This window comes from Pseudophryne corroboree, chromosome 3, assembly GCF_028390025.1.
Source record: "Pseudophryne corroboree isolate aPseCor3 chromosome 3, aPseCor3.hap2, whole genome shotgun sequence".
Lineage (NCBI taxonomy): Eukaryota > Metazoa > Chordata > Amphibia > Anura > Myobatrachidae > Pseudophryne > Pseudophryne corroboree.
In genome coordinates this window covers 23,439,559-23,463,394 of record NC_086446.1, presented here as the reverse complement: position 1 = coordinate 23,463,394, position 23,836 = coordinate 23,439,559, and the positions used below count along the sequence as shown (strand labels likewise).

The 23,836-nt window shown below is 44.8% G+C and overlaps 1 pseudogene; it reads left to right on the top strand.

The window, feature by feature from the left end:
• The first annotated feature begins 5,360 nt into the window (after nt 1-5,360).
• On the top strand, nt 5,361-5,479 carry LOC134897108 (5S ribosomal RNA; annotated as a pseudogene).
• The last annotated feature ends 18,357 nt before the right edge of the window (nt 5,480-23,836 follow it).

Here is a 23,836-nt window from a genome sequence, read left to right as displayed (position 1 = left end):
ACAAGGCAGCTGAAGCAGCCTCTGGTGCTGCATTATCTCTGCACAGGTGGCTTACACTCTAGTGTCCTATTACTGTAATACAGGTGACCCTGCAGGTACCGTAATACAGGTGGCGCAGACCCCGCTTTTACCGTAATACATGTGGCGCAGACTCCGCCGTTACCTGAATACAGGTGGCGCAGACCCCGCCGTTACCGTAATACAGGTGGCGCAGACCCCGCCGTTACCGTAATACATGTGGCGCAGACTCCACCGTTACCGTAATACAGGAGGCGCAGATCCCGTCGTTACCGTAATACAGGAGGCGCATACCTCGTCGTTACCGTAATACAGGAGGCGCAGACCCCGCTGTTACCGTAATACAGGAGGCGCAGACCTCGTCGTTACCGTAATACTGGAGGCGCAGACCCCGCTGTTACCGTAATACAGGTGGCGCAGACCCCACCGTTACCGTAATACATGTGGCGCAGACCCCGCTGTTACCGTAATACATGTGGCGCAGTCCCCGCTGTTACCATAATACAGGAGGCGCAGACCCCGCTGTTACCGTAATACAGGTGGCGCAGACCCCGCCGTTACCATAATACAGGTGGCGCAGACCCCACCGTTACCGTAATACAGGTGGCGCAGACCCCGCCGTTACCGTAATACAGGTGTAATATGCCGCTATGACAATACTGTCTCCAGTAATGATATAAATAGGCTATGACAATAAAGCCTGATACATTCTATACTGTCACATCTGTCTTGTCTTGAACCTGATATTTCCGTCACTCTTCAGCAGGGACGTGCAGTCAGGGGAGGCAGTGCGTCCCCTGTGATTAATTATTCAAGTCATACAAAGAAGATACTTATGATACATAGTCTGTGTCATAAGTATCTTCTTTATTTAATTGTAATAATTTGATGCATTTAAATTAGTTTGGGAGGCTGATAACAGTGCCTCCCATAGATAATGGGAATCGGGGCAGAGCGGGGGGCGAGGCCAAGCACTGGGCTGTAAAAGCCGATGAAAAAAGATAGGGAAAGCGGCACTGCAAAAAGTGCCTCGCTGACAGGAGCACCACCCCCATGTCACCAAGGCACCTGTGGTTGGGCAGCGGATCCAGTGCTGGATCCGTTGTCCAATCACCCACGCGACCCTGGAGGCGGAAGAGGCCGCGGGACCCGGCGGTTGTGACTGGCGTTGGAGCGACAGGCCTGAAGCAGGAGTGAGTTTTCTCTTTGTGTTGTCTAAAAATGTCACACAGCTAAGTCCCCGCAGTGCTCACCTCTCCACCTGGCCCTCCGCCTCCAGATCCCGGATCTGCACCCTCCGCTGCCGCCTCCTTCCTGGCTGCGGCACTCAGACTGTTGCCAGGCGTCCCGTTACTAAGCAACGGGCGGGAGCTCCGCTATCTGTGAGTGAGCGAACGTGTTCATTCTCTCTCTCCCCTGTCCCCCCCCTGTAAGTATTAATTTTATTAATTTTTACAGGTGCCGGGTGCCCCTATTGGATTCTACAGGACAAGTGGACGTGATCGGCGTGGGATGTAGGTAAGTATGTGTGAGTGTGTTCTAATAAACTTTTACTTTCACAGTGTGTGTGTTGTGTTTTTATTTCGGTATTTTTTTTGTTGTAGAACCACTGATACCAGCAGGCTCGTTATTTCCCCGCATGCTGGTACTTGAGGTTCTCCAAGTACCAGCAAGTGGGGGAGGCTTGCTGGGCCTTGTAGTTCCAAAGCAAAAAACAATACTCTTTTTTTTTTAACAATCTTATGGCTATCAGCCACTGCCCAGGGGTGCTGGGGACAGCCTCGGGCTTCACCCCTGGCCCTTGGGTGCCTGGAGGGGGAGACCCCTTGCTTTAAGGGGTCCCCACTCCTCCAGGGAACCCCGTCAAGGGGTGACTAGTTGGGGGAGGTAATGCCACGGCCGCAGGGACCTACATAAATGTGTCCCCCGGGCTGTGGCATTATGTCCCTGGCTAGTAGAGCCAGATGCTAGTTTTAAACATACGGGGGACCCCTACGTCTTTTGTCCCCCGTAATTTTGAAACCAGGACCGGACTAAGAGCCCGGTGCTGGTTGTCTAAATACGGGGAACCCCTGTCCAATTTTTCCCCAGTATTTAAACAACCAGCTCAAAGAGCCTGAGGCTGGTTATACTAAGGAGGAGGGACCTCACGCATTTTTTTTTTTTTACATTTTTTAACCCATTCTGACCCTTTTCCATTAAGTTAATGGAAGCCCTGGACAACAAAATTGCATTCATGTCCTCCCTCCCACTCTCTTCCCAAACACTAATTTTTTTTTTCTATATAAATGTACAATATATCACAAGTATGATGCGCAAGCAGGCAGTGGGCATTGGCGGCATCGGAGTGAGATGCAAATTAGGGGTGGAGGGCTGGGTCAGTTGATGGTGGGCGAGTTTGTAAGCCATTGACGGTGGCAGCGGGCATTGACTCAGGGGCAGTAGCGGGCATTGGCTCGGCGGCGGTAGGGGTCATCGGCAGATTCGGCGGACATTATGGCTGTAGTGCCTCACCAGCCACAGACCTCACCGCACGCCACTGCTCCCCAGTGCTGATTTTATATAATTATCGGAGACAATGTGGTCATATTCTGATCTATATTGTACATGTATGTTATTGTATTCTGTTTATGTACATTTACATTTGTAACTATTTTGCTTTCCCTATTTTTTCTCTTTTTTTCCTACATTAAAGAAAACCTGGAAGGGGTTTCATCCACCTTCCACCTCTCCAGCCGGCGCTGGATTCTTCTTCACTAAGAAAAAGGACGGAGGTCACCACCAATGTATTATCGTGGGTGGAAAACCATCCCTCTTATATTATTTTCTGAATTATTATACTTATGGGGCGTGGGGCTACTAGGATTGCTCTGGCTGGGCCACTTTGGGGCATCACCATCTTACATGTTTTTTTTTACAACACCTATATCACCCTGTGTTTGTTTTTTATTTATGTAGCATTTCTACGGCAGGGTCCACAGGTTATCCACAGGATAACAATGGGATATGATGGAGCGACAGCGGACCTACACCAATTGGTGAAAGCCTTCCGGCCTCCCAGCGTGCAACAGGCCCGTCCATATATCCCCGCCCCCTGGCTCAGGCAAATCAGTTTTTTGTTTGGTGCGGCAGGAGCCGGACAATGGTCAGAGGGCTGCTGTTTTTTAGCAGCACTAAGTTTTCTTATTTTGGTTTTATAGTCTCACTAATTTTTGAGTGATCCTTCTAAACAGCATCTTATACGTAACTTAGAAAGAGTCGCTTTAACAACTCCCCGCCGATTTGTGACAATGCTTACCCACGAGTACAGTGCTGTTTCGGCGGGCGTCTGTGTCGGATATACTAGCAGGTCCAGCAGACGTTACCAGGCTGTGGCCAGAGCACGGGGAGAAGGTAAGGCATCGGTTCCGCTTAGTAGATGGAATACGGACACAGCCGCACTGTTTTGGGAGGAGACTACCAAACAGTAGCTGATACGCCGCTACCACGGGTGCTCCAATGCTAGGCCTTAGGGATCATTGGCTCCAGGAATAGTATGAGGTCGTGATCCCTAGGGTTGATGTCAGCAGTGGGGAGTCAGACGCTCTCCTGGTCGCCCCTTCCCCCCGATTTATGACCAGCTTCCGCCGAGTCTCCCGCCATGAACTGTTTCCTTGCTTCCGTCCCAGACGCTGTACACGAAGGGGACCCAGTAGCAGCATAGGCAGCTGTGTGACCGGTGCGTCTGTGTTCACTATAGGTTCATGGAGCAGCAGTGTACACTAGTAGCGTCTGGATCCACTCATCGTTCGCTAACATACCTGTATCCCACTCTACTGAGTATGGGTAATACAGCACTAAATCTCTATCTACTTTTGAAGTACGAATAGTTAGATAAGTGCCTGATGCATATGAGTCTGTATACCATTGCTGGTTCTTTTGCATTGCGTCTGAATACGTTAGATCTGTTTAATACATGATTCAGTAAATGTGTTCTCCTACATACTTAAAATGTTATTGTAGTTGATGATGTACTCATATTGCTTATTATACAAATGTATAACATGTGACTGACTGCTAGTATGATGCTGACTTTACTATATGTCTGTCAGTTTGTTTTGCAGAGCCTCAATGCTGGTGCATAGGATGGTCGGATGGATATAATTTAAAAAAAAGTGATTACAGTCACAAAATTGTGTAGTACACTGTGGAAGTGCTGATTATTTATCATGTATAAGAGCTGCAAAGGCGAGGACACTCATACCATGTTTGCAAAACTGTATTATCCTCTCATGATCTGGTTCAGGATGGTTTGTGTGCATAATGTTTTAGCTTCAGCAAAAATACAAGGCAGATTCAAGTATAAATGTATCCACCTTGGGCTCTATTTGCACAGACTTTATTCAATAAGCTGATTGGATAATTCCTCCAAATTCCTGTACCAGTCATAGGGTTACACTATTAGCCTTTACATGCAGATCCACCTATGGTGTATCACTCCCAGCAGCAGCTTCTGAGAGCCGGTGGTAAGTAAATCTTCACTCTCAACAGGCTACACATTGATCAGATTCATTGGAAGATGAAAGTCCAATTTATTCTACTTCATCATACAAAAAAGAGGTAGGTCTCAGCTCTGGAATATAGCTGAGTTAATTAAAGTAATGAAGCCATTCTATCCTTCGAGGATTCAGCAGAGCCTGTGTTAAAAACCTGTGTTTAAACGTCCCAAAACCTGAGTTTCCAGGGTCAGATCAGCTGACGGAAATCATGGAAGAGGCTTCGGCAACGCCCAATAAGTTTAGAATTCCTAAGAAATGGAATTCCAATTATCCTCTTCCAGCTGGGGATTTTTTTAGAAAGGGAAGGTGGCTCCTAAGGTAGATACGCAAGTGATTTGAATAGTGCAAAAATCTACATTATCTTTGCTTTCAACTTCACGGGCTGGAGAGGATGGGTTTCAAAAAAATATTTTTTTCCCTGTCTAGGGCAGTCATAAACCCAAGCCTTGGCTTCGGCTTGAATGGCAAAGGCAGTGGCTGCCTGAACTGATGCATTGGAAAGAGATTTTTCAGTAGAGCAAAAATCTAATATAGCTCATATAAAAAAAAGACTACAATGTTCCTGGAGAAGCAGCATTGGGTATGGGCATTATTTCCTCCAGGGCATCAGTCCCAACTATACCTGCTCGCAGAGCAGTTTAGCTGGGTAAGTGGAAGCTGATTCAGAATCTAGGAAGGTTGTGGAATTGTTGGAAGCAGATTCCAAGGTCAAGTTCTTTCCACATACAGTTTCAAACCTAAAGTTCCACCCCTTTTGGTCTCTAGGAAGAGCGAAAGGATTGGGCTACCAGAAGTCCGGTTGGGATCTACAGCTACACCGCCCTGGAGAGGACCAATCTCATCTGAGTTTGGAAGCTAAGCAGTGTTGGGCATGGTTAGTACTTGGATGGGAGACCATCTGGGAATACCAGGTGCTGTAGAAAAATAAACCATCAGTCTAGTGGTGTGGGCCTCTGCCCGGGGGACCCAAGGCTGGGGGAGCCGACTTCTTCAGATCGCAGATCTGGCATGGTATCTCTAGATTATACTTTCGCCTTGAAGACAGCCCATCTTGGGTAGAGAGGAAGGACAAGGCTTTGCAAGAAGCAATTCAGAAATTGCTTCAGTCGGGAATAGTCATTCCAGTTCCTCCTGCAAACGTGGACAAGGTTTTACTCCAACCTGGTTTTAGTTTGGAAGCCAAATGAGTCATTTCGGCCCATGCTCAATCTTAAAATGCTGAACAAATACATTTGGAACCTCTGTGGCACTTGGAATTGTTACGTTCCTTATGTTGGCATGGAGCCAGGGGATTATATGGTATCCCTGGATATACAGGATGCTTACCTACATGTTCCTATACCACTGTCCATCAGTGTTATTTAAGGTTTGGTATCCTCCAACAGCATTTTCAGTTCTAGACCTTACCCTTTGGGTTAGCCACGGTCTCCAGAGTATTTACCAAGAATATGGGGGTGATGACACCTTATCTCCGCCAGTTTTCCCATACCTAGATGATCTTTTAATCCTGGCACAGTCACAGGGATTGTTCTTACAACATCTGCAACAGACAATTACGTGTTCGCAGAGGCACGAGTGACTCATTAATTGGACAAAATCGTCTCCAGTTCCGTCACACCGGATGACTCACTTGGGGGTTATACTGGATCAGGTCTGCAGAGAGTAATTTTTACCTCGCAACAAGATATCCAGGGTTCAGTCTAGGATTCAGGACTTGCTACACAGTCAAACGGTATCCATTCACGCAGCAATGCGGGTGATTGGTTTAATGGTATCTACATAGACAGGGTGGAGTATGCACAATTCCACTCGAGGTCTCTGAAGCGTCTGATTATTACCGAATAGAATCTACAGTCACACCACACTGGATATGCCCAAATCTCATTGGATCGTGAAGGCTGGGCGGTGTTGGCCTGGTTGGTGGTTGGAGGGACCACCTGGAAATACACGGTGCTGTAGGTATTAATGGATTGCATCAGATAATAAAAATGGACTATGGTACTTACGATAAAAGTAAGAAGGTTGTTAGCCTGGTGGCTACAGACATCCCAGCTGGACAAAGGGAAACAGACATCCCAGCTGGACAAAGGGAAATCCTTTTGATATCAGATTGGGAAAATTCTGACACTGGGGAGCAGTGTCAGGAAGGTTGTGTTCCCAAAGAAGAAAGTTGTCTGCCATTAAAGGTTGGAACCTCGGGTCATATACAGGGCACCAGCATAGGCACGGGACACTCTTCAGGGAAAACCAGTCCAGTTCCACTCGGACAATGTGACGGCAGTAGCGTACCTCAACATCAGGGAGGATCTTGCAGCCGAAAAGTGATGAAGAAGGTAAGTCACATACTAAAGTGGGCAGAACTTCATCATCCAACCTTATCCGGTTTTCATTCCGGGAATCCTAAACAGGGAAGCGGACTTTCTCAAGTCGACACCATTCAGGGAAGCGAATGGGCTCTAGTAAAAACTCTAGTAAAACAAGAGCGGTAAGTCTTGGAACAGACAGGGACCTTGTTGTAACAGGTCCTGTCTTAGAGGAAGAGGCCACGGATCGTCTATGATCAGTTCTTGCAGATCCGGATACCAGGTTTTTCGTGGCCAATCTGGAACAATGAGAATTGTTCTCACTCCTCTTTTTCTTATTATCCTCAATATCTTGGGTATGAGAGGAAGTGGAGAAAGCACATATACCGACTGGAACACCCACGGTGCCACTAGGGCGTCCACAGCTACCGCATGAGGGTCTCTTGACCTGGCGCAATACCTTTGTAGCTTTTTGTTGAGATGGGATGCCATCATGTCTATTTGGGGTAGTCCCCATCGACTTGCAATCTGCGCGAAGACTTCCTGATGAAGTCCCCACTCTCCCGGATGCAGATCGTGTCTGCTGAGGAAGTCTGCTTCCCAGTTGTCCACTCCCGGAATGAACACTGCTGACAGAGCGCTTACATGATTCTCCGCCCAGCGAAGAATCCTGGTGGCTTCCACCATTGCCACTCTGCTCCTTGTGCCGCCTTGGTGGTTTACATGAGCTACTGCGGTGATGTTGTCTGACTGGATCAGAACTGGTCGATTACGAAGTAAGATCTCCGCTTGACGTAGGGCATTGTATATGGCCCTTAGTTCCAGGATGTTGATGTGAAGACAAGTCTCTTGACATGACCAAAGTCCTTGGAAGTTTCTTCCCTGTGTGACTGCTCCCCAACCTCGGAGGCTCGCGTCCGTGATCACCAGGACCCAGTTCTGAATGCCGAACCTGCGGCCCTCTAGAAGGTGAGCACTGTTTAGCCACCACAGGAGAGATATTCTGGCCTTGGGGGACAGGGTGATCCTCTGATACAATTACAGATATGACCCGGACCATTTGCCTAATAGGTCCCATTGGAAGGTCCTTGCATGGAATCTGCCGTATGGAATGGCTTCGTATGTTGCCACCATCTTCCCCAGAACTTGAGTGCAATGATGTACTGACACTTGTTTTGGTTTCAACAAGTTCATGACTAGAGTCATGAGTTCCTATGCTTTTTCTGTCGGAAGAAAAACCCTTTTCTGGTCCGTGTCCAGAATCATGCCCAAGAAGGGCAGACGAGTTGTAGGATTCAGCTGCGACTTTGGAATATTGAGAATCCAGCCGTGTCGCTGTAACACATTCAGTGAAAGTGATACGCTGCTCAGCAACTTCTCCCTTGATCTCGCTTTTATGAGGAGATCTTCCAAGTACGGGATAATTGTGACACCCTGCTTGCGCAGGAGCACCATCATTTCCGCCATTACCTTGGTGAAAATTCTCGGGGCCGTGAAAAGCCCAAATGGCAATGTCTGAAATTGGTAATGACAATCCTGTACCGCAAATCTCAGGTATGCCTGATGAGGAGGATATATGGGGACATGCAGGTATGCATCCTTTATGTCCAGAGATACCAAAAAATCTCCCCCTTCCAGGCTGGCGATGACCGCCCTGAGCGATTCCATCTTGAACTTGAACCGTTTTAAGTAAAGGTTCAGGGATTTTAAATTCAAAATGGGTCTGACTGAACCGTCCGGTTTCGGAACCACAAACAGAGTTGAGTAGTACCCCTGCCCTCTTTGAAGCAGGGGAACCTCTACCACCACTTGTTGCAGACACAATTTGTGAATTGCCTGTAAAACTATCTCCCTTTCCAGGGGTTGTTTCGGTAGGGCCGATTTGAAAGACCGGCAAGGAGGCACTTCTTCGAATTCTAGCTTGTAACCCTGGGAAACAATGTCTATTGCCCATGGATCCACCTGTGAGTGGACCCAGACGTGGCTGAACAGTCAAAGACGTGCCCCACATGAGCTGACTCCCTCAGGGGAGCCCCAGCGTCATGCGGTAGATTTAGCAGATGACTTCTGTTCCTGGAAACTAGCTGTGGTGTGCAGCTTTTTCCCCCTGCCCCTACCTCTGGCAAGAAAGGACGATCCACATGCTCTCTTGCTTTTATTGGAACGAAAGGACTGCATTTGATAATGAGGCGCTTTCTTAGATTGAGGGAATATATGGCAAAAAATTTGATTTACCTGCCGTAGCCATGGAGACGAGATCCGAGAGGCCCTCTCCGAACAATTCCTCACCTTTGTAAGGCAACAACTCCATATGCCTCTTTGAGTCGGCGTCACCTGTCCACTGCCGGGTCCATAAGCCACGCCTAGCAGAAATAGACAAAGAGTTTATTCTGGAACCCAGTAAACTAATGTCTCTTTGAGCATCTCTCATATATAAGACAGCATTGGTACAGGCATGGGTTGACTCCCTGAATGTAACCCAGCTTCAGCCTTGTCTAATCTTTTGTGCAGTAAATTAACAGTTGCACTCAAAACATTCCACATATCCATCCAGTCAGGTGTCGGCACTGCTGATGGAGACCTAGCAGTCATACACTCCCCCTCCTCCTTAGATGAACCTTCAATCTCAGACATGTCGACACACGCGTACCGACACACCGCACACACACACATTGAGCCCTTTTTCTGAAGACGGGTTCCCCACCAGGCACTTTGGAGAGACAGAGAGAGAGTATGCCAGCACACACCCCAGTGCTATATGACCCAGGAAAAACACAGTGTGTTTACCTAGTAGCGCTTTGTAATCTGTATTGTGCCAAATATGTGCCCCCCCTCTACTTAAAAACCCTCTTTCACCGTGTGTCAAGCAGGGGAGAGTCCGGGGAGCTTCCTCTCAGTGGTGCTGTGGAGAAAAGATGGCACTGGTGAGTGCTGTGGGAGAAGCCCCGCCCCCTCGGCAGCGGACTTCAGTCCCGCTCGAAATAATTAAAATTATGGCGGGGGCTCTCTATATACATGTACAGCTGGGCACTGTACATGTATATATACTGATATGCCATAAAGGAGGTTTAAATTGCTGCCCAGGGCGCCCCCCCCCCCCTGCACCCTTACAGTTACCGGAGTGTGTGAGGTGAAGGGGAGCAATGGTGCACAGCGTTACCTCCGTGAAGAATCTGAAGTCTTCTGCCGCCTGTGATTATCTTTTCCTCACATACTCACCCGGCTTCAATCTTCAGGCTCTACGAGGACGGCGGCGCAGCTCTGGGACGGACGGCGTAGAGCTCTGGAGCTAATGGTGTCCAGTAGCCTAAGAAACAGAGCACTGAAACTCACAGAAGTAGGTCTGTTTCTCTCTCCTCAGTCCCTCGATGCAGGGAGTCTGTTGCCAGCAGGCTCACTGAAAATAAAAAACCTAACAAAATGCTTTCTTACAGGAAACTCAGGAGAGCTCCTGAAATGCACCCAGCTTCTCTGGGCACAGTATCAAACTGGGGTTTGGAGGAGGGACATAGAGGGAGGAGCCAGTGCACACCCAGAGTCAAAGTCTTTCTTAGAGTGCCTATGTCTCCTGCGGAGCCCGTCTATCCCCATGGTCCTTACGGAGTCCCAGCATCCTCTAGGATGTTAGAGAAATATACGTTATGATAAGAACTTACCGTTGATAACAGTATTTCTCCTAAGTCCACAGGTTCCACAGGGATCCCACCCTGACGCACCTGATTTGAGGATCCTTTTACTCACTTACCCAGAGGTTCCCAAATGCGGTCCTCAAGGCACCCTAACAGTCCAGGTTTTAGGTATATCCATGGCTCAGCACAGATGGTTAAATCAAATTGACTAGGGTGCTAATTAAGTCACCTGTGGCCAGGCATGGATACATTTAAAACCAGGACCGTTGGGGTGCCTTGAGGGTTCTACCTGATGCTCCTGCCTTGAGCTTTGGGATACAACTGATTTGCCTGAGCCAGGGGGCAGGGATATATGGACGGGCCTGTTGCATGGTGAGAGGCCGGAAGGCTTTGACCGATTGGTGCAAATCCGCTGTCGCTCCATCATATCCCATTGTTATCCTGTGGACTTAGGAGAAATACCGTTATCAACTGTAAGTTCTTACCATAACTTATATTTTTCACACTTCTTTTAAACTTATAACACTTTACTGTTGTCCTCTCTCTAACACTCTGACAGCTCACTGGTGTCGTCTCTCTAACACCTTCACTGCTGTCCCCTCTCTAACACTCTGACAGCTCACTGCTGTCCTCTCTCTAACACATTACTGCTGTCCTCTCTAACACTGAGATACTTCACTGCTGTCCTCTCTAACACTGAGATACTTTACTGCTGTCCTCTCTCTAACACTTTACTGCTTTCCTCTCTCTGACACTCAGCAGCTATTTTCACTTGACTAACACTATGATTTTTCATCTCTATCCTTTATTTGTGTGATGCCCTGGGGTGGTTTCGGGGTACCCTGCACCCCAGAGGCAAACCCCCATAATGTTACGGACCTGTCCGATGAGGTCACCTTATCTATTGGTGGGCAGGCTTGTATATTGGCCAACGTATGCCAAGAACTTTGAGTATTATGTACAATTACATTTATTATAATTCTAATGGGTATGGTGCGCCAGCATATTTGTTCCCATATAGTATTACCTACATGTAGCATGGGCCTTTCTGAGAACATGAATTCGTAAGAACACAGAAGTACGCTGATAGGTTTTTAGGATTGAAAAATATCTCAAGAGTTAAAGTACACCAAAAAATAGGTGTAAATAAGCAAGACACACAATTATGAAATATGCAGTCAACTTCAAGTAAAAAAAAGGAAAAAGTTAGAAACACCTAATAATCTTATGCTGAGGTCAGGTCTTGCAACTGGAGGGAGGCTACCAGAGAGCAGACAGATGGAAAACTCCTAGCCTGAAAGCTCTCACTTGAAGAGTGAACCCCCAGCAGTGTGTGCTGCTGGGCCATATAGTCCCACAAGCCTCCCCTATAAGTAGCCCCCACCCTTAAGACTACAAGGAATTCCTTTGTTTCCACAAGGCTTGCTTAGAGGTAAATTAGGTGTCCTCTGGGACCACTACTCTGAGCCCCTCTTGCGTAGGAGACCTGGATGAAAGTTCTGGTATTTTGGGGAGTGAGGCATGACACCGTTAACACACAATATTTTATGACTGGTATGAGATTATCTATTCCCTAACTCCAAAGAAGCATAAACTATCTCCCCCACAGGTCACAGTCAGGACACAGCATAGCAGTCATTCCAGTACATAACAAGTCACATTCAAAATCTTAGATATGGAGAGACGGAGGAATTGCCATAACCCATGGCAACACCACAAATGGTATGTGATACAGGCTTCTCTATCTCATAGAAGGGGCTGTAGTAGAAACTGTCAAAGTCGGAAAAATATCATGATGCATATGCCTTGTATTAACCCCACGTGCATGCGCACGCTGCTCGTACACCTAGTCCCCCGTGCGGGCACATACACGCAGGTTGCGTAAGGGACGCTCCAGCGTCTCGTGCGCATGGGATGTGTAAATACGGTGGAGTTTGTGAGCGTGTAGCGTGCGACTCGATTGTAACATATTAAACTCATATAGTGCATTTTGTAGGTAATGTTCCCCTAGACAATGACAGCGAGTATGTTTAGTTTAAGCTGTTCCTGAACAGAGAGATTCCTCTTTACATGATAGGAAGGGTCAGATAAAGGTTGGACGGTGGGGTTTAGTATCCAGCTGTTGGGTATTTTGAGGGTAACATTTTGGTGTTATGAAGGGATCGCTCGCTCTTGCGTATAGTTATGTACAGTAGTATGTTTTGAATATTAAATGTATTTGCTGATAATTACACATGCGGCGGGAATCCTGAGGATACCACCCACAAGAGCAGTTGGGGAAAGACACTGCCCACCTGTTCAAACCCACTTATGACCTTACTTGTAATGTAGAGACACATCCCTTTGTCCAATGAACAATGAGGTTACAGTGACCATTGTGTTGTGAATGAATGTTGTGTATAAAAAGGCCACTGTTTCCTGATCGGCCAGTACTCTCTCTCATCAACGTTATCTACCTGATATCGGAGGTCTGGATCCGGGTTGCGCATGCGAGTATTCTCACGTATGGTATGTTCTCTGTAGCCATTGTTCGCCACTGTTAGCCATTGTTCATGTTATTTCTCTGTTATTCTGTTAGATTTCTATGTTAGATTGTAGTGTATAAGTTGTATTGTTTTACCTTTTAAATATACTCAAGTCCACGGAGGCCTTAGAACCCCTGTGGTTTCCAATACAAATCAGTGCTGTGTTGTCACTTTCCTGCCAGGGCTTTTAAACCAGTTTTACCTGTTTAAGGTGTATAAGCATTGTTAAGGTTTATCAGTGTTTCATCGTCACACTACTTGACTATGGAGGTTTAAAGTATAAGCATATTATTACAGTGGTGTATTAACAAGGTTTACTGCATAGTACTCTGTGGTGCGCACGTGCCGCTCGTGCGTTGCGCTCTCGGCGTAGCGCCTGTTACGCTAAGTGCGTACCTTTACGGTACTCAGTGCGCAAATAGATTACTCAGTCCGTAATAGTGCATAGCTTATGTTTAATGGTAATAAATTGACATTATCAATTGGGAGACTCGTCCAGTTCTCCTCATACCCGCAGCCTACCAGGACAAGGCAGACTTTTATCTATCAGCAAAGGGCGGGAAGGTAGTATCCCCTTGTTAGACATTTTGTGGTCAGGGATACATTGATGCTGATTAGATAAGCGTCTGCTCCGCATGGTTTGTAGGGATGCTGGTGGGATCCGGACCCGAAAGGTAAGAATGTAAAGCTATTGTTTTAAATCTGTTAAAATTTCTGTTTGGCGCCAATTGCGCACGCAACACACGTAACACAAGAATACACCTGTACTCTGCATATCTGATTATATTGTTGCAAAACAAGGTTCAAATGAGTCATATTGTGTTTGATTCAGATTGGATTGCTTATCTGTTTAAGTAGGTTTAAAAGTATATTTAAAAGTTGCTGCAAAAGCCTTGATATAGTGTTGTTTTTTTAACTCAGGCCTAAAAATAACTTCAGGGGCTTGCATGGTGATTTTTTTTGTGACAAAGGAAGCAGCATGGTCTGTCCTCCATTTTGTGTAACCCTCAGGGATGTGGAAGGGGGAGGAGCAGCGGCCATTTTGGGAAGGTCATTTTTTCTAAATGGATGATTTTTCAGTCTGCTCAGGAATTAATCAGCCGTCCTTGATCAAAAAGAAATCACCATTTATGAGTTACCAATGCATTTATTTAACCCATGTCATAATCAATTACAAAGAGTTTCAGATGGGGCTTAATGAAAGTTAATAATAAAATGAATATTTGATTTAGGAACGACACACGGAGAGAAACGTTTTTTTTTTCTCTCCTTACCTCTAGGATTCAGTTAAACTCTGCTTGTTGTAGGATAGCCATTGAAATGCAAATTAACCTGTGCAACTGCTTTTTCCTAGCAGTGAAAAATCACCTTCACAGACAGTCAAAAGCACAGCATTCATATGCAAATTAGAAACACTTAATGGGTACATAGAGATAATATTATGATTATGTGTGTGTCTACATCAATGTATGTTCTGCAAGATGGCTATACAATATGAATCATACTATTGGAAGCATTGATTACTAGATTCATAAAGACCTGTATCTTATTTAGGTACTCTGCATATCTATTCGCTTGTTGCCATTAGCATTGATTATTAGATACATTTTGACCCGTGCTGAGGAAATTTGTTGCTATTTAGTTAAAAAAATATAAAGTAATATTTAAGAGAGTACATGTAAAACACACACGCAGCCTGGCCTAGTTATAAAGGTTTATACAGGAGACACTGTGTGGGGTGAGTAAGCGATTATAGTTGAATATCGTTTACATTTATAGAAGCGTGTTATTTGTATTACTGCGGGCATATCCGGCCTTTGTACACGTACGTCGGACAGCGTCAGAGACCGCGTGCGCAACGCAAAGGCCTACACACATGGCGTATATTACGCAGCGTGCGTACAGATACGCCCATTAAATACAAATCACACAATAGCATTGTTTCAGTTTAGACGAGACGGTAGTCACGCGATAATAGCACAAATTGATCAGTGTCCAATATTTAGTTTAAATACCTTACTTTACTGTATTACCTCTGGGGAAAGCTATCAGTTAACGGGAAATGATTTTTCTGATCAGAAAACTATAGAATGATAGTGTGGGCTAAAAACGGTATGAGTGTATTGAACTCCTCTTGGTGGTCTTGGTGAAATCTTGGTGAAGTCTTGGTGAAGTCTTGGTGAAACTTGGTGAATCACGGTCTAGGTGAATACGTGATGAGCACGGTCTAGGTGAAAATGTGCGATGGAGTGTGATAAAGGTTTCGTGGTATTACGCTCCGGCTGTTTTGGAGCACAGTAGGAAGACTCCAATGAATCTACCATTTATAGATAACAAGTATCTATAAGTGGTACGATTGGACTGCACGGTTGTATGTGTATCCAATAATGCAACGTGATATGAGGTCGTATATCCATGCGTAAATCTTGCCCTCATACGTGTTGTAGGGAGCACATGCAAGCGTGATTTGTGTAAAGTAAAAGTTTAGTGAATTTGTCTCTCAGGAAAATCTCTAGAGGTATGGCCTGCAACGGTTACACGTGTCTGCTAGAAGGCGGACCGGGGATACTCGGAGCAGAAGAAGTTCAGTGGAAGAGCTTGAAGGATTTCCACCGTAGACTACTGTGTTTGGTGCATTTTAGGAAGTTTTTCTGTGTTTAAAAGGTCCACAATGGAAGCCAAGTGCACAACACAGGGACATTTAGCAGTCAGAGTTCAGGCTGCAGAGATTTTCAGACCCCGGGGGTCTGCTCGGTTAGTAATGTGGGGGAAGTTTGGTCCCCACACTGAGACCTTTTGTGATGAATGGACACGAATGACTGTGGGGGATAAAGCACCCTTTCCTGGGATAGGTAGTTTTGAGGTATTACATAATCTAAGGCTTAGGATCTGTCTGATAAAGTCCCAAAAACAAAGGATTAGACACACAAACTGTTTAAATATATGGCAACAGGAGGGTGATATGCAGAGGGAACTAGCTTACACAGCTGGTTCTAACCCTAACATGAAGCTGATGGCAAATACACAACCACCGTACATAACGGGAGAAACAATGGCTACAGAGAATGGCATACTGGTATATGATAAGAGTGCACTTAATAAATGTATTAATGACAATAAGAGTAAACGTAATAAATGTATTAATTACGATAGGAATGAAACGGACAAATGTACAAATTCTAACCCGTGCAAGTTGCACCCCATGTTAAACTTCCCTCAGGATTACAGGCAAGAAAGTGAGCCCAGCACGATGTCGGCACTTTCTCCAGCAGCCACCATACAAGACACCCAGGTGGGCACAGACCAATCGGTAAGGGCAGTAGTAAAACCCCCTAACATGGGGTCAGGTGAGGTCGTGTCCACAGGAAAGTGCGGTATTGTACATTATGCACCTCACATTATGCACCTGACATTGTAGAATCAACACAAGATGGTGTAATTTAACTAAATCCTGTCAGGGTGATCGCAGTCCCCAATGGGAGGACTGACGCTCAGGGAGTCACTCCCGTCAGGAACATTGCAATGCATTGTCCCTGGTCTCAGGCAGAATTGAGAACAATTATGTCTGAATTTCCTTATACCAGAAAGGATCTAACCGCATGTCAAAGGTTTATTAAAGAACTAGGAAACTCTGCCGAACCCAATAACAAAGATTGGCGGACAGTCCAATATTGACCCTGCAAAATTCATCACTGATTGTAAGTTAGACGCAGAAGTACCTCTCACTGAGGAATACAATCAGGAGAATGTTAAACAGATCAATCTGCAATTAGGAGTATATTTCCCAACTGTTGTCAGGTGGAACAAAATTTTCTCCATTAGACAAAAGGAAGGTGAAACTGCTTATGACTATTTCCATCGAGCACTGCAGGTAATGGTTAGATACACTGGGATCGTGGACATTGAGGAAAGTGTACATTATAGAGAGGTAGTGATGTCTATATTAATGGAAGGTTTAAAAGAAACGCTGAGAACCAGAGTACAAACCACTCAACCTAACTGGAAAGGTATCTCGGTGGCTGCATTAAGAAAGTCCGCTGTTAAGCACGATCGGAACATCAGTAAACACAGGGAGTCACAAGGGGGTAAGCCGATGACAATAAGTATAAAAGTCCTAACAACGAAGTCACATCAGCCTAAACCCCAGACCCCTGTTGGTAAGTCGTATGCGGTAAAATGTTACAACTGAAGGACATTACTCACGGAACTGCAATTTTAGAAACCCACATAAGGTATATCGACCCCCTAGACAAGAACACAAGCAAAGTTATGACACATGTAATTGGAATCAGGGATCATCTAGAAAAAATTTTGGGCCGCATCTGTAGTCTGCAGCCAGTGAAGTTGATTGTCAGCCTTGATGGTAAACCTGAGGTCACAGTTGATGTAGTTGGTAAGTCATTTCTTGTGGATACAGGGGCGGCCAGGTAAACTCTGTGATTCATTTTTAAAAGTTTCTGTTTCTCATCTCTGACGTTCACCAGCAGAATTACAGCTCAAACGTCACATGTCTACTCGGTTTTCTTCCAGAAGTTTGCCCAAAACCCAGTATTTCTTACTGGCATCTCTGTGCTTGGCCATGCACAAAGGGTGGAAAGGGAAAATACTGGTGAAAGGAGATTGTGCATGAGGGCCGATGGACATGTTGGTGTGACAGCCTGATGGTGAACGGAAATCTGACAATTTTTCTCTTTTTCTATTATTCTCTCTCTTTTTGTTTTCTCCTGTTCTACTGATGGTATGCCACACAACAGTTAAACAAATGGTAATGCAAGATTTTTTGCTCCCTACAGAAAAGTCGCTGACTCGAAGAGAACAGCGTGTCTCTGGAGTGTCCGTTTTGAGAAGACTGAGAGGCAGCACTGTTGAGATGGCATCTGAGCAAGAAGAACAAGAAGATTAGAGGCGGTTATCGTATCAATTTTCTTTCCCTTCTATTATTTTCTTTACCTCCCATTACCACTCTTTCTTTCTCTTCCTGTAAGATGGACTTACCCCAAGAGACTGTGTTCCGGGTTTTCCTGTTGACCCTGTTGATGACCAGAGCAGTCTATTTCGGTGAGAGTACCAGAGAAGTCGAGAAAGGATCTGGAATGGGTTATGATGACAAGGATGGACTCATAGGATTCCAAGAGCAACACAATCACCGGGCAAAAGGCAAGTATCAGAAAACGATCTGGTAGCCATGACACTAGAAGACATTGTGAATGATTGTTAGCTGAAGAGAACTGCATCTGTAGGACTTGTGAAAATATAGTTGAGGACAGGTGCATCAAGAGATGTCAGTCCAGCTTTAATACCAACATGGACCGGCATCCATTGAGTGACTATCACTCAGTGGGTAAAGTGTTAAATCAGACAGACTGCTGGGTGTGCTCACAAGTACCTCAAGGTCATAGCAAGTCAGGACTAGTACCATACCCTTTAACGATAGGTGAGGTACTTGAATTAAGGGGTGGGAGGCCGGTGGACAAGAGATTTAATATTTCTAGTCCTCCTAGTTTGAAGCTCCACCAATATCACGTGGATAGGTCCTTAGTATGTTTTAACATTTCCAATCCCCGAAAGCCGGGAAATTGGGAAGTGTCATGGAATAATCAAACCATGGCATTTTCACACAGAGCCGACAGAATGCCAGTAGACTCAGAACTTATACGCCAAATAGCCGACGGTGGGAAATATTTCCGGTATAGGTACACTCTAGGAAGTAGGACCATGCTAGTTGGAGAAGTATCACCAGGATACTGTGCGCATATCATACAACCTGATACGTGTACTGAGCAGATGAGAGAGCTAGGGATAGGATTTTTCACATGGAAGGTTTGTAATATGGTTATGTCATATTCTGTCCCATATGTTCTCCCCGATGACGCATACTTCATATGCGGGAGAAAGGCGTATAAGTTCCTTGCCCCAAACTCAGAGGGATTGTGTTACATTGGAAAAGTATTGCCTGAAGTAATGACCATTACCCATAATAAAATGAAAGACATTCACCGCAATGCTCAAGCTCCTTACACTCACACTCATTACGAACACATCGTTAAAAGACACCTTATAGAGAGGACAGAGCATCCGGCCTCTGATTTGATTCACGAATCCACCGGGATTCAATTCCTTCTCGCGATAGATATCACCCGTACCGCCAGAGGAGTTATAAATTTTAGGTATATTAATGCGCTAGCGAACCTGATAGACAAAATCACCGAAATGTATGATGACACGTTCAGGTATACTGGGAGGGAGTTGCAAGCCTACAAAACGGAACTGGTCCAGCATAGGATGGTTCACAATTACCTCACAGCAGTAACAGGCGGGTATTGTGTCACCCTAGCAACTCAGTATGGTGTGAAGTGCTGTACATATATTACTAACAGCACTGAGGACCCGACCGAGGTCATAGATCAAAAGATGGATGATATCTTGCAATTGAAGTGGGAGTTCCGAAGGAGGCACAAACTTACACTCGCTGCTGTGGGTAGTGAACTGACCGGCTGGGTTTCATGGTTGAACCCACGTAATTGGTTCTCAGGTTTAGGAGAATGGGCTCAAAGCGTTATCATGGATGTAGGAAAATTTATCTTGTGTATCCTGGGAGTTGTCATAATGATTGGATTGATATTCAGATTTGTTCGGACTTTAATGCATTGCAAGCGCAGTGATGAGTCTGAGGAGCGAGGGCATTGTAACAACAACTGGTTTAATTTATGACCCATCAATTGAGACAATGTTGTGATAAGACGTGATTCCACGACCCGTTTCTTTCACCCGTTTCTCCTTTGTTTTTCTCCAAGGTAACAAGACATCCACCTGGAAGAAGATTTTGATGCACATCTCTACAGACCTTTGATGAACCTTTTCTACAGACCATTGATGAACTTTTTCATGGACTTTGCAAGATACTTTAGTGACTTTAACTCTCTATGGTCACTTGAAAAACTTTGCTTACCACTTACAGCAAAGATACAGTAATCCGGACAAGATTTCAACAGAAGCTCAAGGACAATCACACTCATAACCACAGAAATGTATTTATAACACGTTTCTTATCTTCATCTCTACAACCTCCAGGTAGTATCACACATAGTCGACAGGTGACTTTCACATATTAGCATCCACATATGTTTCCACCCTCATGTATCATCAACTAAATGTGCTCCCCCATTTGTTGTAACCAAAAACCGAAAAGAGCTTGGTAGAGTTTGACAGCCCATCCACAGACCCTTAATACGGGATAAAAAGGATTCAATGTATACTTCGCAATACCTCGAAGCTTATTTAAAACATGTACGGCACGATGATACATGCCCCTCAGACATGGATTTCATACATACATGCTTTTACTATTCCACTAGGTCATACATCTCCCACCTTCTCCTCTCCTCCCTCTACCCAATCATTTATAGGTATTTCATTGAAGTGTATATTTTTCTGCTTGATTATTTAGATAGCGGCAGTTATTGTTGACTGCCAAAGGGTGGACTGTCAAAGTTGGAAAAATATCATGAAGCGTATGCCTTGTATTAACCCCACGTGCATGCGCACGCTGCTCGTACACCTAGTCCCCCGTGCGGGCACATACACGCAGGTTGCGTAAGGGACGCTCCAGCGTCTCGTGCGCATGGGATGTGTAAATACGGTGGAGTTTGTGAGCGTGTAGCGTGCGACTCGATCGTAACATATTAAACTCATACAGTGCATTTTGTAGTTAATGTTCCCCTAGACAATGACAGCGAGTATGTTTAGTTTAAGCTGTTCCTGAACAGAGAGAATCCTCTTTATATGATAGGAAGGGTCAGATAAAGGTTGGACGGTGGGGTTTAGTATCCAGCTGTTGGGTATTTTGAGGGTAACATTTTGGTGTTAGTTAGGAAGGGATCGCTCGCTCTTGCGTATAGTTATGTACAGTAGTATGTTTTGAACATTAAATGTATTTGCTGATAATTACACATGCGGCGGGAATCCTGAGGATACCACCCACAAGAGCAGTTGGGGAAAATCACTGCCCACCTGTTCAAACCCACCTATGACCTTTCTTGTAATGTAGAGACACATCCCTTTGTCCAATGAACAATGAGGTTACAGTGACCATTGTGTTGTGAATGAATGTTGTGTATAAAAAGGCCACTGTTTCCTGACCGGCCAGTACTCTCTCTCATCAACGTTATCTACCTGATATCGGAGGCCTGGATCCGGGTTGCGCATGCGAGTATTCCCACGTATGGTATGTTCTCTGTAGCCATTGTTCGCCACTGTTAGCCATTGTTCATATTATTTATCTGTTATTCTGTTAGATTTCTATGTTAGATTGTAGTGTATAAGTTGTATTGTTTTACCTTTTAAATATACTCAAGTCCACGGAGGCCTTAGAACCCCTGTGGTTTCCAATACAAATCAGTGCTGTGTTGTCACTTTCCTGCCAGGGCTTTTAAACCAGTTTTACCTGTTTAAGGTGTATAAGCATTGTTAAGGTTTATCAGTGTTACATCGTCACACTACTTGACTATAGAGGTTTAAAGTATAAGCATATTATTACAGTGAGGTATTAACAAAGTTTACTGCATAGTACTCTGTGTGCCTGTAACGCTAAGTGCATACCTTTACGGTACTCAGTGCGCAAATAGCGCACTCAGTCCGTAATAGTGCATAGCTTATGTTTAATGGTAATAAATTGACATTATCAAAACATTCTGGAGGAGCTGTGGCTGCAGAAGGCATCACTCTTCCAGCAACAGGATGTGATGCAGGCTTTTCTGTCTCATTGAAGGGGCTGTAGGAACAACACTGGATTAGCTAAGGCACCGCTCTCTTGCAGCAAGGGGATGTGATGCGGATTTCACTGTCTCCTAGAGGGTGCTGTAGGAACAACACTGGAGGAGTTGTGGCAGCAGAAGGCACCGCTCTCTTCCAGCAAGGGGATGTGATGCAGACTTAGGGTTAGGAAAAGCACCAGGAAAAGGAAGCCAGTGTGGTTCACATACAAGTATCAACTAGTGTGAAAGCAAAAAAGATGGCTTTTAGGAAATACAGACTCAAAAAAATAATGACAAAGAGGTGTATCTTGACAGACGGAAGGATGCTAAGTGATCAGACGTGCAAAGGCAGAAGCTGAGGAGAAAATGGCCCAGTCAGAAGATAAAGGGGGCAAAACTTTTTTTAAATATATAAGTGAAAGGAGAAAATCAAATGGAGGAATAATAAGACTTAAGACAGAGAGTGAGCATTTGGTGGAGGGTGACAAGGCAATAGCAGATCACCTAAATAATTATTTTTGCTCAGTATTTACTGCAGAAGAAGGGATGGGGCCACAGTTAAGTTGCAAGGACATTCATAAAAATAAGGTAGATAAAAGTACATTTACAGAGGAGAAGGTCCTAACAGAACTTTCACAACTAAAAGTGGATAAATCAATGGGACCAGATGGGATACAACCAAGGATACTCAAAGAGCTAAAAGATGTGCTGGTTACACCTTTAACAGAATTATTTAACCAGTCACTAAATACAGGTGCTATTCCAGAGGACTGGAAAAGAGCAAATGTAGTTCCACTGCACAAAAGTGGAAGCAAGGAAGAAGCAAGTAACTACAGACCAGTAAGCCTTACATCAGTAGTAGAGAAAGTAATGGAAAAACTATTAAAAGAAAGAGTTGTGGAATATCTTAAAGCAAACCACTTACAGGATCCAAAACAGCATGGATTTACTGGTGGGAGATCATGCCCAACAAATCTTATTGACTCTGTGACGAAAATAATAGATCAAGGGGGAGCTGTAGATGTAGCATATCTAGACTTTAGTAAGGCATTTGACACTGTCCCACATCGCAGACTGCTAAATAAACTTGAAAGCATGGGGGTGGATTATAAAACAGTTAAATGGATAAGAACCTGGTTGCAGGATAGGAAACAGACAGTTGTAGTTAATGGAGTGCAATCTATGGAGGGAAATGTTACCAATGGAGTACCCCAGGGATCTGTACTTGGTCCAGTTCTCTTTAATATTTTTGTTGGTGACATTGCAGATGGTATTGAAGGGAAGGTATGCCTTTTTGCAGATGATACGAAGATATGCAACAGGGTAGACACACCGGGAGGGGTAAAACAAATTATTGATGACCTAGGTAGGCTTGAGAAATGGTCAAGAACATGGCAACTACAGTTTAATGCTAAAAAATGCAAAATCATGCACTTTGGTCTCAAAAACCCAAAGGCTAAATAGAGTATCAAGGGTACTATAATGGAAACTACTGAGGAGGAAAGGGATTTAGGAGTCACTATTTCAAGTGACCTGAAGGCAGGAAAGCAATGCAACAAAGCAATGAGAAAGGCAAGTCAGATGCTTGGTTGCATAGGGAGAGGAATCATAGTAGGAAAAAATAAGTGATAATGCCACTGTATAGGTCATTGGTGCGGCCCCATCTGGAATACTGTGTCCAGTTCTGGAGACCATATCTCCAGCAGGATATAAATACATTAGAGAGTGTACAAAGAAGGGCAACTAAAATGGTGCATGACCTACATCACAAAACTTACCCGGAAAGACTAAAAGATCTTTACATGTATAGTATGGAGGAGAGAAGGAAAAGAGGAGACATGATAGAAACTTTCAAATATATCAAGGGTCTTAACAAAGTACAGGAGGGAAACATTCTCCAAAGGAAGAGAAATATTAGAACTCGAGGACATACACTGAGACTGGAGGGGGGGAGGTTCAGGGGAAATTTAAAGAAAAATTACTTCACAGAAAGGGTAGTGGATAAGTGGAATAATCTCCCATCAGAGGTGGTAGAGGCTAAGACTGTAGAGTAATTTATACATGCTTTGG